The 12,945-nt window shown below is 39.5% G+C and overlaps 1 protein-coding gene across 4 annotated transcripts in view; it reads left to right on the forward strand.

The window, feature by feature from the left end:
• FAM185A (family with sequence similarity 185 member A) overlaps positions 1-12,945 on the forward strand; it is a 1,394,841-nt gene that overhangs the window by 1,076,674 nt on the left and 305,222 nt on the right. The gene's annotated exons all lie outside the window — the stretch shown is intronic.

Genomic DNA, 12,945 nt, shown 5'->3' on the forward strand with positions numbered 1-12,945 from the left:
CTGCTTGTCTGCTTTGCTGCTGGGATAGAAGGGTTTTCATTTGCCAGGTGACTCCTTTCAAAATGGACTACCAGCTGCATCACTTTTTCATTCAAGTGGCTCATCAGACATTGGAAAATGTTACTGCTTACGCTGTTTGTTTCAAGAATGTCACCTTCTCTCTACACACAATTGGTCTTTGATGTATACATACACCAAACACTATTGCCTCAACCTTGTCTTCAGTATCCAAGCTTCTTGTGATACAGCTATACTTCCACACTTGGCCTTCTGAAGCTTGGGCCTCAGAATATCTACTGGTGCATTCCATCCAAGCTTATTGCTTGAAATTCAAATTAATCATAGGACCAATTAAGGTGGTTTTTCTGTTAGATATAGCAGATAATGTTGTAAATATATCAAATGATTTTCAAGGGACTGTCCAATGGGTGACAGATATCCTTCCATAATCTTCTTATGTGCAAAATGCCCAACTATGAAGCCTTATCTGATGGAGTTTCCTGTAATTCAAGCAAGTTTACCAGTAGTGTTTGAGTTTTTTGCTTTGAGTTTTCATTGTCTTTTGATTTACTGAAAATGTACTTACTAGAGATCTTAGGAGCCTGTTCATAGGTAGTTACTAGGCTATCAGCCCTAGGGCCTATACAAGCCCAGCCAAAAAGGTACCCTGGCTTTCGCCACCCAAGAAGATTATTTTCCTGTGGCCCTGTCGAGCAGAGCCACCGAGGTGATCCCCGGGATGAATTTCCTATTTCCCATCCAGTCATCAAGATTTTTCTTGAAGAGTGCTAATGAGGAGCTTTGTTTGATATAGATAGGTAGTTTGTTCCAGAGTATGGGAAGTCTCTGGGACAGGAATCTATCCCTCTAGCATGTTCTGTTTTTTTGTGGTGACAAGGTTTAGGTCCCTCGAGCGTGTAGCTCGGAGGGATTGGGATTTCTTTAAGTGGAGCATGTCCAACAGCTCTGGGTTTGACATAGCTTTATATGTTAGGCAGAGATCGCCTCTGAGTAGGCAATATGTGACAGAGTAAAGCTGGAGTTTTTTGAGACGGTCTGCGTAGGGCATCTGTTTGAGGCTGGTAATCCTCTTTGTGAGGTATTTCTGTGGCCTTTCCAGTTGTTGTAGATGTTTTGTGAGGTACATACCAAAAGGGACGTTGTACTCTATAATGGGTTTAATGAGTGACAAGTAGAGGGGAACAATGACCTCTTTTTTCCTAGATGAGAAACCTTTTGTGATGAGGTGTGCCACATAGAAGGATTTCCTGACTACTGTGGCAATGTGATTATCAAAGGAGAGACTACTATCCACCTGTGTCCCAAGGTCTCTTATCACACTTTCGGTGTTAAGTAGACTACCACCTATGTGGTAGCTCATGGGTACAGAGTTTTTAAACAAAGGGGGTGACAATGCACTTTTTGGCATTGAGCTTGAGGCCATGGCTTTGACACCAGGCATCTGTTTCAGTGAGGCCCTTTTGTAAGATGTCTACATCGTTAGGGGTTTCAGTTATGGCTCCTAGTTTGCAGTCATCTGCAAACTTCATTAGCCAAAGACCTTCTGTGTTAGCCTGTACTTCATAAAAGTAGATACCAAACAGGAGAGGACCCAGGACTGAACCCTGTGGTACTCCACTTGTCACTGGTCTGAAGTCGGATTTGGAGTTTGCTACTTTCATAGTGTGGGTTCTGTCAGTGAGCTGGTTGGCAACCCATCTTGTTACGTAGGGATTTATACTTAATTTAGTGAGTTTATCTGTAATTCCAGAGTGGGAGATGGTATCAAAAGTGTTGGCGAGATCTAGATAGGCTGTGTGAACCACCTTACCCTCATCTGCAGCTTTGGTGACTGCTTCAAAGAAGTCTATCAGGTTTAGGAGACATGATCTGCCTTTTACAAACCCGAACTGGGTGGGGTCCAGAGTTTGAAGATTACCAATGTCTTTGTTTATATGTTCCATGATGATACATTCCATGGCCTTGCATACCAGGCTTGTTAGGCTAATAGGGCGGTAGTTCCCGGGGTCCGTGGTGGCTCCCCCTTTGTGGAGTGGGATAACTGTTGCTGTGCCTCATTCAGTGGGCACAAAGCTTGAGGTGAGGCTATGATTGAACATGATGCTTAGGTGGGTTGCCAGTTCATTCTGTAGTTCATGTAGAACGCAGCCTGGGATGTTGTCAGGTCCCATGCATGCTGTGTTCTTGGCTTTGGAGAGTGTGTTTTTTAATCTGTGCAGCCGTGATTACAGAAACGTTGCATTCTTCCGGTACAGAGATGGGCCCTTTAGGGGGTGAGGGGGTAATGTTAGCACTGAACCTATCTGCCAGGATGTTGGCAATATCAGTTGGTTCTGTATATTTAGTGCCATTGTGCTGTAACTCAGAGCAGATCTGAGTGTTGCCATTGAGATTCTTGACATAGCTATAGAATGCTTTGTGGTTGTCTTTAGCATCAGTGGCAATTTTGTTTTCATAACTAGCTTTGAAGGATTTTATGAGGGATCTGAGCTTCTTACTGAGGCTGACCAGGGAGTTCTTCCAGTCATGGGATTTTACTCTTTTTTGCAACAGTTTCTTTCTTCTATTGTAGAGTTTGTTTATGGCAGGGGACCACCAGATTGGCTTCCTTTTTTTGGAGGATAGCATCTTGGTTTGCTGTCAGGGATAGCACTATCCTTGCACTCATGTAAGTGCTTATAAAGTGCATTTGTGTAGGATTCAGCAGTCATACCTCTGTTGTCTGTCTGCGTGGATGTGAAGTTTGCCACCTCTGCCTTAAAAGTGAAGCTGGCTTTGGAGAAATTTTTTACGGTGGTTTCCCTAATGGGGGGTGGGGGCGGGATGTGGATGTCTAGGCTGATTAGCTTGTGGTCGGATCTGACCAACGAGGAATTGCCCTCTGGTGTGGAACACCGGTCGCCCATGCTGGTAATGAGCAGATCTAGGATATTGCTGCCCCTGGTGGGGGTGTGGATAAGTTGATCCAAAGCTTTGGAATGTATGAATTCCAGAAAACATTGAGTAAAAGAGTTGGTACGTGAGTAGTTTTCCCAGTTAATGGTGGGGTAGTTGAAATTGCCCATTATTAGGGTGTTGGGTTGTACTAATATTTTCCAGTGTATCAAGAAATGAGGAGTGGGAATCCTGGGGCATGGTGGGGGATCTGTAGAAAATTACAATTTTGATTGCGGTCTTTCTCAGAGTTAGTTGCACTTGGATAATCTCGGATGCATTATGCTGAGCAACTAGCCTGGAGGTGTGGATATCCTTAATGAATATGGACACGCCTCCACCTTTCGTGTTTCGGTCCAGGTTAGGTGGCCAAAAGGTGTGGTATGAATTATAGCCTGGTAATGCAGGGGTGCTCTCTGGAGCCTTGAACCAGGTCTCTGTCACTGCACAGATGTCGATGTTCTCCATTTTAGGGAGTGCCTCGAGTGAATGCATTTTGAGGTTTAGACTTCTAGCATTGAGTAGCATTACCTTCAGATTTTGCTTGCTTGTATCTGTTACGGTGGTGAATTTTTCATTTGATCCTTGCACTATAAGGGTGGCAAGAGCCTTAGCCAGTATCTGGAATCCCAAGGATGACAGGTACAGGCCACCTCTGGCAAAGCATCATGGTCTGTCGATCATGTCATCCCAGGCAGACAGACAGATACTGGATCCCCTTAGAATGACACCAGAAGCTTAGCCAATTGTTGAAGTCAATCATTTTGTCCTTGTACTGTGGTATCATTCTTGGTGATGGCAGGATGCTACTCAGGGCTAGGGTCATACCTGCCTGGGCTACAAGATCAGAGAGCTCCTCCATGTCTCTTTTCATGTAGTCCATGGAGGTATATCTCAGGCCATTCTCACCGACATGGACAATGACAGAGTCATATTTGTACTTGTTGTGGCGTGACCTAAGTGCATGCGTTATGTGGCAGATCCTGGCACCCGACAGTAACTTTCTCCTTTTTTAGCCTGGTGAGTGGAACATCAGTGTGCCTGACTATAGAGTCAGCTATGACTAGAGTGTTGGGTACATTGTTATGCTTTATGGGCTGTGGTTGAGTGGCACAGTGAGTTTGTGGGCTATGTGTCATTTGGGTTGTGTTGGGGCTGGAGGTGGCATGCGTTTCTGCTTTGGAAGTCTCTGTTGCTTCCACAGATTTTTATTGAGAACCATCCTGTTATGCTGCATAAGTGTACCCTGAGTGTGGGATGATCTAAATAAAATAAATACAGCGCAGTGTTTGGTTAAGAGGATGGATTTTTGTTTTAAAACCCATCAAGGAGGATTCCTTAACAGATCACCAATACTTTAAAATGTGTCCAATATATTTAGAAAACACAGAATTGCAAATTGTAAAAATATTCATAATAACGCTTCCATAAAAAAGTATACTGAAATTACTCAAAAAGAGAGAAATAAAAAAGAGAGAAATGTGTGGTTAAGATACAAATATTAGATAATTAATAAAATAATCAGCAATTTTGTTGTCAAATGTAACCCCCCACACACACACGCACACACAAACCATGGCTATTTCTTAATAGATTCATAGGTGATTACTTGGCTAACTGCCCTAAAGGGCCATTCTAAGCCTAGCCAATAATGTGAAGACAGAATCAAACCCTGGTCCTTGTGTCTATGGGGTGAATACTTTAATCATGATGCCAAACTCACTCCCCCTTTTGATCTGGTGACATCTTGAGCCTCCTTTAACTTCCATCACCTCTCTCCATTCCATAGCTCCAGGCTGCCTCTGGGCTCACCACTTTATGTGGGGCATTTCCTGACTCTTTCCCCTTGTTTGGCATGGCCCTAACTCTCAATTGTTGTTTGTAAAGGCTGTATTATGACGTAGCAGCTGACTTGTGCATGAATGGCAATCCCAACCCCTTACATGAAGGCCTTCACACTGCCCAGGTCTAGGCACATGGTTAGCCAGGCCTTCTGCTGCTCTCCTGATTTACCAGTTTTCATTGGGAAACAGGCAGTGGGCCACCTCCACAATGTCAACACTTTATCCCGGCCTGAAAAAATTGAGCAAAGTCTCGCCATTCCTATCCTCCCTCACACCAGCTCCTTCAGTTGCTGACGTATGTAATTGATTTCAAGTCATCATGTTCCTAGTTAGGCTTGATCATTTTACTCTAACAGAGTTGGCATACAATAATCAGCAAAGGTAAACTACCTAGGTTTGGCTTTAGAAACCAAGAATAGATGGCATTTCTTTTTTATTTTGTATTATTTTATATATGATAACTGGGTAGGTGGTGCTATTTAAGTGACTTTCTATAAAAGGCTCAGGTTCACAGGCCCAAAGCTGAGAAGATACTGAATTCAAAAAATGTTGTTTCTTGTAAATAGAAGGTTGTCTACCCAGGTGATTCAAAGAATATCCTTGGAATCACTCATAGTCCCTTACCATCAGTTCAAAGTAAACATGAACAGATAAAAGAGACCAGTAGCTATTTAGATGAACAAGATTCAGGGTGTGTAGGGCTCTCTATGTGAGCATTATGATTTCAAAAATGGATATGGGTATGAATGAAAGTCACAGTGGATCCTATAAGTGAGGTGTGATCCAATAGGAAAGATGAGCTGTGGAGAGAATGGGAAGGGTTGCATGTAATATGTCTGAGGAAGTCTTAGCAAAAATGCATTCAAGTGCTGTTAGTATTACTGAGTTCATGTGTTAAATAATGTATTTTTACCATTACTTCCATGTGTACTCTGGTACAGTTGGTTTTGCTAAATTATTTTACACCACTTTCTATAATTATGTTCCCTAATTAAACTCATTTAGAACTCAGCAAGTTAGTGATTATCACAAAACTGAGCTGATAACTGAAACAATTTTCTAATTATACACCGAGAGGTAAGAATTTAACCACTCAAGGACTTTGAATGTAAGGCCATAGTGAATCCACAGATGGTCAATAACTGTATTTTCATTATCATGGTTAAAAGCTGCCAAGAAATTGAGTAGATTAGCACAGAATACAGCATTTGAACAAATGCTACTATGAGATCCTTTACTATGCACAAAAAGTTAATGTTTGTACAGTCTTTCAGCTTTTCCTGGTTAGGGGTCGCCACAGCAGAAATCCAGTCCGCTGATGACTGGCAGTGGATTTTTACAGTGCCAAGTTGCCAGCCCGATGCCCAACCTTCAATGAAGGCATGCCCATTCATCCTCACACAGTACCCAGATCTATATCCAGAATGACAAGGCTCTAATAAGCCATAAGAGGTCAAATTAAAAATCAGCTGAATGTATACCACTTTCTAAATAAACTTAACTGAAAAGGAAGGTTTAAGATCTGACTGTAATTTCCATTCCATGCAGGTATAGTGTTGACTATGTGAAGAAAGAGGTAACTTGTCATTTTTAGAAGAGCTGAAAAAAACCTCTCCTGTAGAACAGCACAAGATAACATTGTCTAGAAAATAAGAGGACCCAGATTTTAAGGCAAAAGGTAATTATCTTAGTAGTGCTAGGATTGAGACTGCAAGTGTTAGGATTTAAAATTGAAAGCATTATTGCAGCTGACATCTGAAAAGACTGACCAGTAAAAGTCATGGGAATCTCAGACCAGATCATGTTAATATTCAGGAAGATTGTATTGGGAGAACACACTGGATTACAGCAACATTAATTTCAAAGAACAGTTCATACTCTCATCTCAGGGATGTAAAATCTGTCTGGGCTACCAGCCAAGCTGGATTATAAATTCTGCCAATTTTCTAAAATGATGTACTGGTAGTATTGATTAAATCAAAATCTGTTAAGAGACAGTTTGTTAGTGACTCTTTGAGATCTCTGAATAGTGGTCATCCACAGTAAGTTTACATTTAAAAAGGCATGCTCTTCTGTATTAATATTCTAGACTGTAACCTGACTTCCAGAACTCTCAAGTATGATATTATCTTTTGTGAGGCTAGATGGCGTATGTTATACTCTAATAATGAAGTTTAGATGGTCTACAGCATTTCTCATGGTGATGCTGTAATTTGCCATGGGCTTATCATGCTGATCTGTGAAAGTCCACGTACTCTTGCAGAATTGTCCCCATTGATCCAGGTAGACATATACAATTAGAAATCATAGTTTATTTCTGCATTAAGTGCATAGTCAACAGCCACTCTAGTGTCATAACGACCCAGGTTCGATTAGGGTGACTGATGGTGCACAAAACAGGGATAGCATTACCATCCTGGGGTAGGTGGATTGACCTGTGGGCATCTACTGTGTCAATCCCTGGTAGAGGCTAGGGAAGGCACATTGTAGGCGTACCTGAAGAGCGTTTACAGGGTGGAGACATTTTTGAGCTGTTGCAGAGGCGGGGGGGGGGGGTACCCCACATGTCTCGATTGCATGTCTTCCCCCAGGCATACCATTAGGTCTGCAAGGAATGGTGTTAAGTGGGTAGATCATAAGTAATCCCCCTCCTAGATGGATGCATAGATGTGCCAAGTTCCTGGATGTCTAGAACTATGACGGGCCCCAGCAGCACTGGATTAAAGTCCAGAGGGAGCAAGCATTCAGCTGTTAGACCTGGTGTGAACAGGCATCAAAGTGCTGGGCTAGTATCATGAAGGATAGTAGAGGGATCAAAAAAATACACAGTCATCAGAGTTGGATGATCCATTGCTATTTTGGGGCATCTGATGCCCAGATCAAAAACAGACCATTACTCTTTCTCTGATATGGCCTCTTAATGGCATTAAATAATATGGAAACTTCTTGTTATGGCAACTGCAAAATAGACTTATTATTTTTTTTATCTGTGTAGGACTTCATAATAAATGACAGGTCATCTTCCCATTGCAAGTACAAAACAATGCTGGTCTTGTGATATATCAACTTGACATTAAATAGTTCCAAAAGAGGGAGTGAAACAAGTCTTATCTGCCAGCAGTAACTTGCCAGCTTCCTCAGTATTAGGTGGTGATCTAGAAGACCCAGGTTCCCCCATTATTTCAGTCAAGGGTGATGTTTGATCACCCTAGTCCTAATAGGTCCCCAAAAAGTTGGACTCCACTCCACCCAACCCCACACAGTGACTCTTCATGATTCCCTGCCTTTTATGTAAAAGAGAAATATAAGGGGTGAGCAAGGAATATCAGATAGGCTGAGGGCAATAAAGATATCTCGGTCATATTTAGCTCAAGAAGCCAATTAAAAAAAAGTAAGTGTGTATATGAAAAGTAATAACTACTAAAAGCATGAAATTCAAGAATGTTTTGAATACAATAATTAAATTACTTTATTTGCAGATATGGTTTGTCTTGGACAGTAATGGCCTAAAGTTTGCACTACATGCCATCAGTAAAACTGCAACGTCAAATTTAAAAAATTAAACCCGTAAATTCAGTTACTTAATGAGTAAAGTTATTGATACCCACCCTCCATTAATAAATGTGTGCTAAAGTTCAAGAGTCTCCTAATAAAATAACCAACCCTTAGGCAAGTCTACCTAGCAGGAGCATGTAGCAGAAAACAAACAACTAAGGTATATAGGTTAAAATAGTATATCAAGTGGAAACAAACGCATGTTATTAAAGTTAACGGCTAAGCTGTAGTAAACAGTCAGCTTTCTCCCAGCAAACTTGATGTGGATAAACAAAGAGAAAACAAACAGTCCAGCATGTACAAAGTAAGAGCACACAGCATGAAATAAACAGTCAAAATATAAAAGTTAAAAGAACCTACTTAAACATTAAGGCAAACTTCCACTTAGAAATTATCATCAGGTCTCGAATCATAACTAACTTATGTGTTCAAAACATGGATGACAATAAATTCACCTCAACAGTGGAGTGAAGCAAAGCTCAAGTGGTGAATCTTGGCATCCTTATTAAAAACACATAATAAGAATTACGATTGGAGAAACGGTCATAATTCTTTGTACTGTGTGGTGGCTTATTGGCTCCATGTACTAGCAGTAAAAGAAAAAAAAAGTGCAGGAGCACAGCATTTTGCAAGCTGTGAAAGTCGTGAAACAGTTAGCACTGCCAGTACACAGACAGGGAGCAGAAGCAAAATATTCCTCAGAAGAACTAACTGATTTATCAGCAGTGAATCACTTCAGTCTGTTACACTCTTTGTTTATATTGTGGTATAACAAAGTATTAACAGGTTTAGAGCACCTTAATGATGTCAGAAAGGTGCTTAACAAGCCTTTTTCCCATATTTGTAAAGTAATTGCAGTGCTCTATGAACTAACATTATTAAAAGTAATGGCTAAGTTATATTAAGCAGGCTGCTTTGCTCTAGCAGACCTGATGAGATCTGAGAGAACTGAAAACAAACACTCATGCATACTGCATACAATACTAACTGAATTTTCATTGTTAATATAGGATAATATCCATCTACGTACCTTCCCAGAGAAATCCAACCATTTGGAATTTGCTGATAATAAAGTGAAACACCAAAAAGCCATAGATGAATACAACTATGTAGAATATTATAGTCAAGTTTCCACTTATAATCAGTTTGTTCCATGTTCAAGACATGAACATCAAGAAATTTGCCTTTGAGCAAACATAGAAAGGAGAATCTTGATGCCCATGCTGAGGACACATAACAAAAAGGGTTATGATTTGAGACCTGATTCTATTTCTTTGTAATGCAAGGAACTTAAACAACTTCCATGTACCATAGTAGATGAAGGAAAAAATGTGTAGGAGCACTATTTTACCGGTTTGAAAACTAACACACAAATGTAGCTACACAGAGAACCACTACCGTAGATTAGTGACTGGAAGAACAAAAAGCTTTTAAATAAGTTAAACAATAAATCTGGCCAAAAAGGCCAATTGAAGAGTTTGAATAGTTTAAATATTTGTGTGTATTTCCCACTGCTGTTCTGTGGTGACCACTAAGTGCTGTTAATCCTCTTCCATGAGACTAGACAGTAAGATCAGTAAGGGAATGGTGGTGCTTTACACAAGGTTTATTATTTAAACTTTCTAAAGTCAGAAAGATGCTTAACAAACCTGACATTTCATTGATTTTGGAGAGTAAACATAAAAGCTGAGGTAGAACTCTGCTCTGTAACTAAGATTTGTTCAGTGCTATAACTGAGGCCTCATATTAAAATATAAAGATATAAAATGGCCAGTGTGTACCAACAAATAAATCTGTTGTTTCCACATTAATAAGGTGTTTCCCTTTCTGTAGACTTCAGAAAGAAAGGCACAGTATTCCTGTAAACACATATATATATTTCAAATGTCCAGAACCCGTATTTAGTCTCTTCAGGACTTTCCAGTATTAAAAGGTGGTATAATTAACTGTTGAAAGTATAGCCGATGAAAACAATATGTGCTCCCAAACCATTCATAAAATAATATGTTAACTAGATGGCTGAACACTGCAAAAGTGTAGCAACAGAACTTTTAATGTATAGGGCAAAAAAGACTAAAACAAATCACCTGGTTTATTCCCTGAAGGTGGACATAAATGATGTGTAGAAAATATAGAGTAGCTGCCAAATATAGTCCACTAAACTGAAATCAAAGGCAGTCAGAATTCTGGATGAAGGAGTCCAATCAGTTTTACCTCTGAGTTAACAGAATCCAAAAAGGTATTAAAACTGAGCAGTTCCATAGTCATCCAAAACGTAGCAGAACCATCAAGAAACATTGCCATGAAGAAAATGCTGAAGTTTCAGCACAATTAAAAGCCCACAATCTAAGCCAGAGTGGCTAAAGTGAGGCTTAGCAATAAAACAATAAATGGAGGAAATTTAATAAAATAAGCAGTCAAAACTCTAAAAATGACACATCAGAGCTTACACAAAGTCTCTGAGAAGTTAACCAAAGCATCGAACACATCACATGGACCAATGAAATTTATGTTTCTGAACAGTGAACTGTGGGTGATTCCTGGTTCTCTAATACCCAGACTTCTAACTGAGTCAGTCATTGCTCTCATATGGACAAATATTAAGGCAAGCTGATTTTTTCAGAATAATTAAAAATAGGAAAAATAGGCCATCTCACTTGAGAAATGCAATTTATAGCTGTAATTGTTTCAAAATGCAAAAACATTTAGTTAATTCTTTGAACTATACTTTTCCTTACTATATTATAGTATTATACACCAAAACTCTTTCTGTCGACCACATAGATTTTGACAAGTATTGCTGAAATTACACATATGCATCTCACAATTCAGACTGAGCCTGAACACGAGCACTTTTAACAAAAAACATTTAAAAGTTCTATTTAGTCTAGCCAGAATTCTCTTTTTCCTGTTCCAAGTCATTTTAGGGGGTTGATGATGGTTATTATTTATAATATCTTGTATCATTTCCTTTTCTGGCTTAACTGCTGCACATGTAGGCAGTTAACCATTTTCACTACGTTTAAAACTATGGACCTGGCAGGAGCCACCATTTTTGCAACAATGATCCCTTTATAAGTAGCTTTCCTAGTAACTATCACACCTTACTTAATTTATTCCATCTTCAGATTACTCACCATGTGTTTTGGCTACTTATTTCAGTAAATGTATTGGTACAACTATTTTCAGCTTTATTTTGCTTTGTACATGCCGCATGCATACAGAGTCTGTTTGTAGATGCATATACTTTATGGAAGATGTTGAATTTAACAAAGCGTTGGGGGGGGGGGGGTTGCTAACCAGATTTGAAGCACAAAGGTGAACCATGTATGTTTTTGACAGTACATTAATGATTATGATTTGTTTCATCATTGCATTGATTATTCACAGCTTTGTTTTTTCCCTTTTATGTGTACGTGTGTGTATATCTATATGTATCTATATGTATATATATATATATATATATATATATATATATATATATATTATATATATATATATTTATATGTGTGTGTGTGTGTATGTGCATATATATGGATCTAGGATGTTTGATCGAATAATCAAACATCCGAATCCATTAAGCATGAGCATACTTACACGAAAGTGCTTTTCACTGAAGAAGCACTTTCGCGTAAGTATTCCTGTTGCCGAGGCCGTACTACAGTGCAGATAAGGGAAAATTCCCTTTTCCCCACTGTAGTGCGGTCTCACCGGGAGAATATTAAAGTAGGAGGGGTGTTGGGGGGCACAACCCCCCACATGGGGGGGTGCAGGGGGCCGAAGCCCCCCTGCAAAAACGTAAATGTAGTGTTTGTTTTTTTTTAAATTGACACGCTTTAACGAAAGCGCTTTTTCGGTTAAAGTGCTTTTGTTAAAGTGTGTTCGGTGGTTATGGATTCAGATGTTTGATCATTCAATCAAACGTCCTAGATCCATATATATATATATATATATATATATATATATATATATATACACACACACACACACACACACACACACACACACACACACACACACACACACACACACACACACACACACAATCACACACATGCAAGCATTCCTATGTATATAATGAAGAGTGTTCTGCTTGATTTTGATTTTGAATTTGTTTACACTGGGTACTGAATATTGAGCAGTATAGCCTATGCATTACTTTAAAATGCTTGGCAGAAGTAAGCTAAATGCAGGAGGTGATGCTCAGATGATGGCTGAAGTGCTGTGACCCACCAGTAATGAAGCATCATGTAACAGTACGGGGATGGTTCAAAGAATACTGTTCCCTAGGCATACAGTATCAGTGTGGCTACAAACAGCATTTTCTTAAATCTTTGGCTAGAAGGTTGCAGTCTTTATATAAGTCCTAGTTTACAGTTTTTTTTTATTCCATCGTTGTCCAAGAGAAAATACCTAAATTACATTTAAATGGGATGATTCTTCAGCATTTTCTTACCAAAAGAATATTTTTACATAAAGAATGACTGACTTATACAAATAATAAATAGTATACAGGAAGAAAGGTTTTCATCTGTGTGGGTCTCTTAGTGGTAAGCTGTTTGTCTGCTTAAAGACTGAAAATAATGCCCCA

Source organism: Protopterus annectens, chromosome 11.part0 (assembly GCF_019279795.1).
Source record: "Protopterus annectens isolate FY-2018-M chromosome 11.part0, PAN1.0, whole genome shotgun sequence".
Classification (NCBI taxonomy): Eukaryota; Metazoa; Chordata; order Ceratodontiformes; family Protopteridae; genus Protopterus; species Protopterus annectens.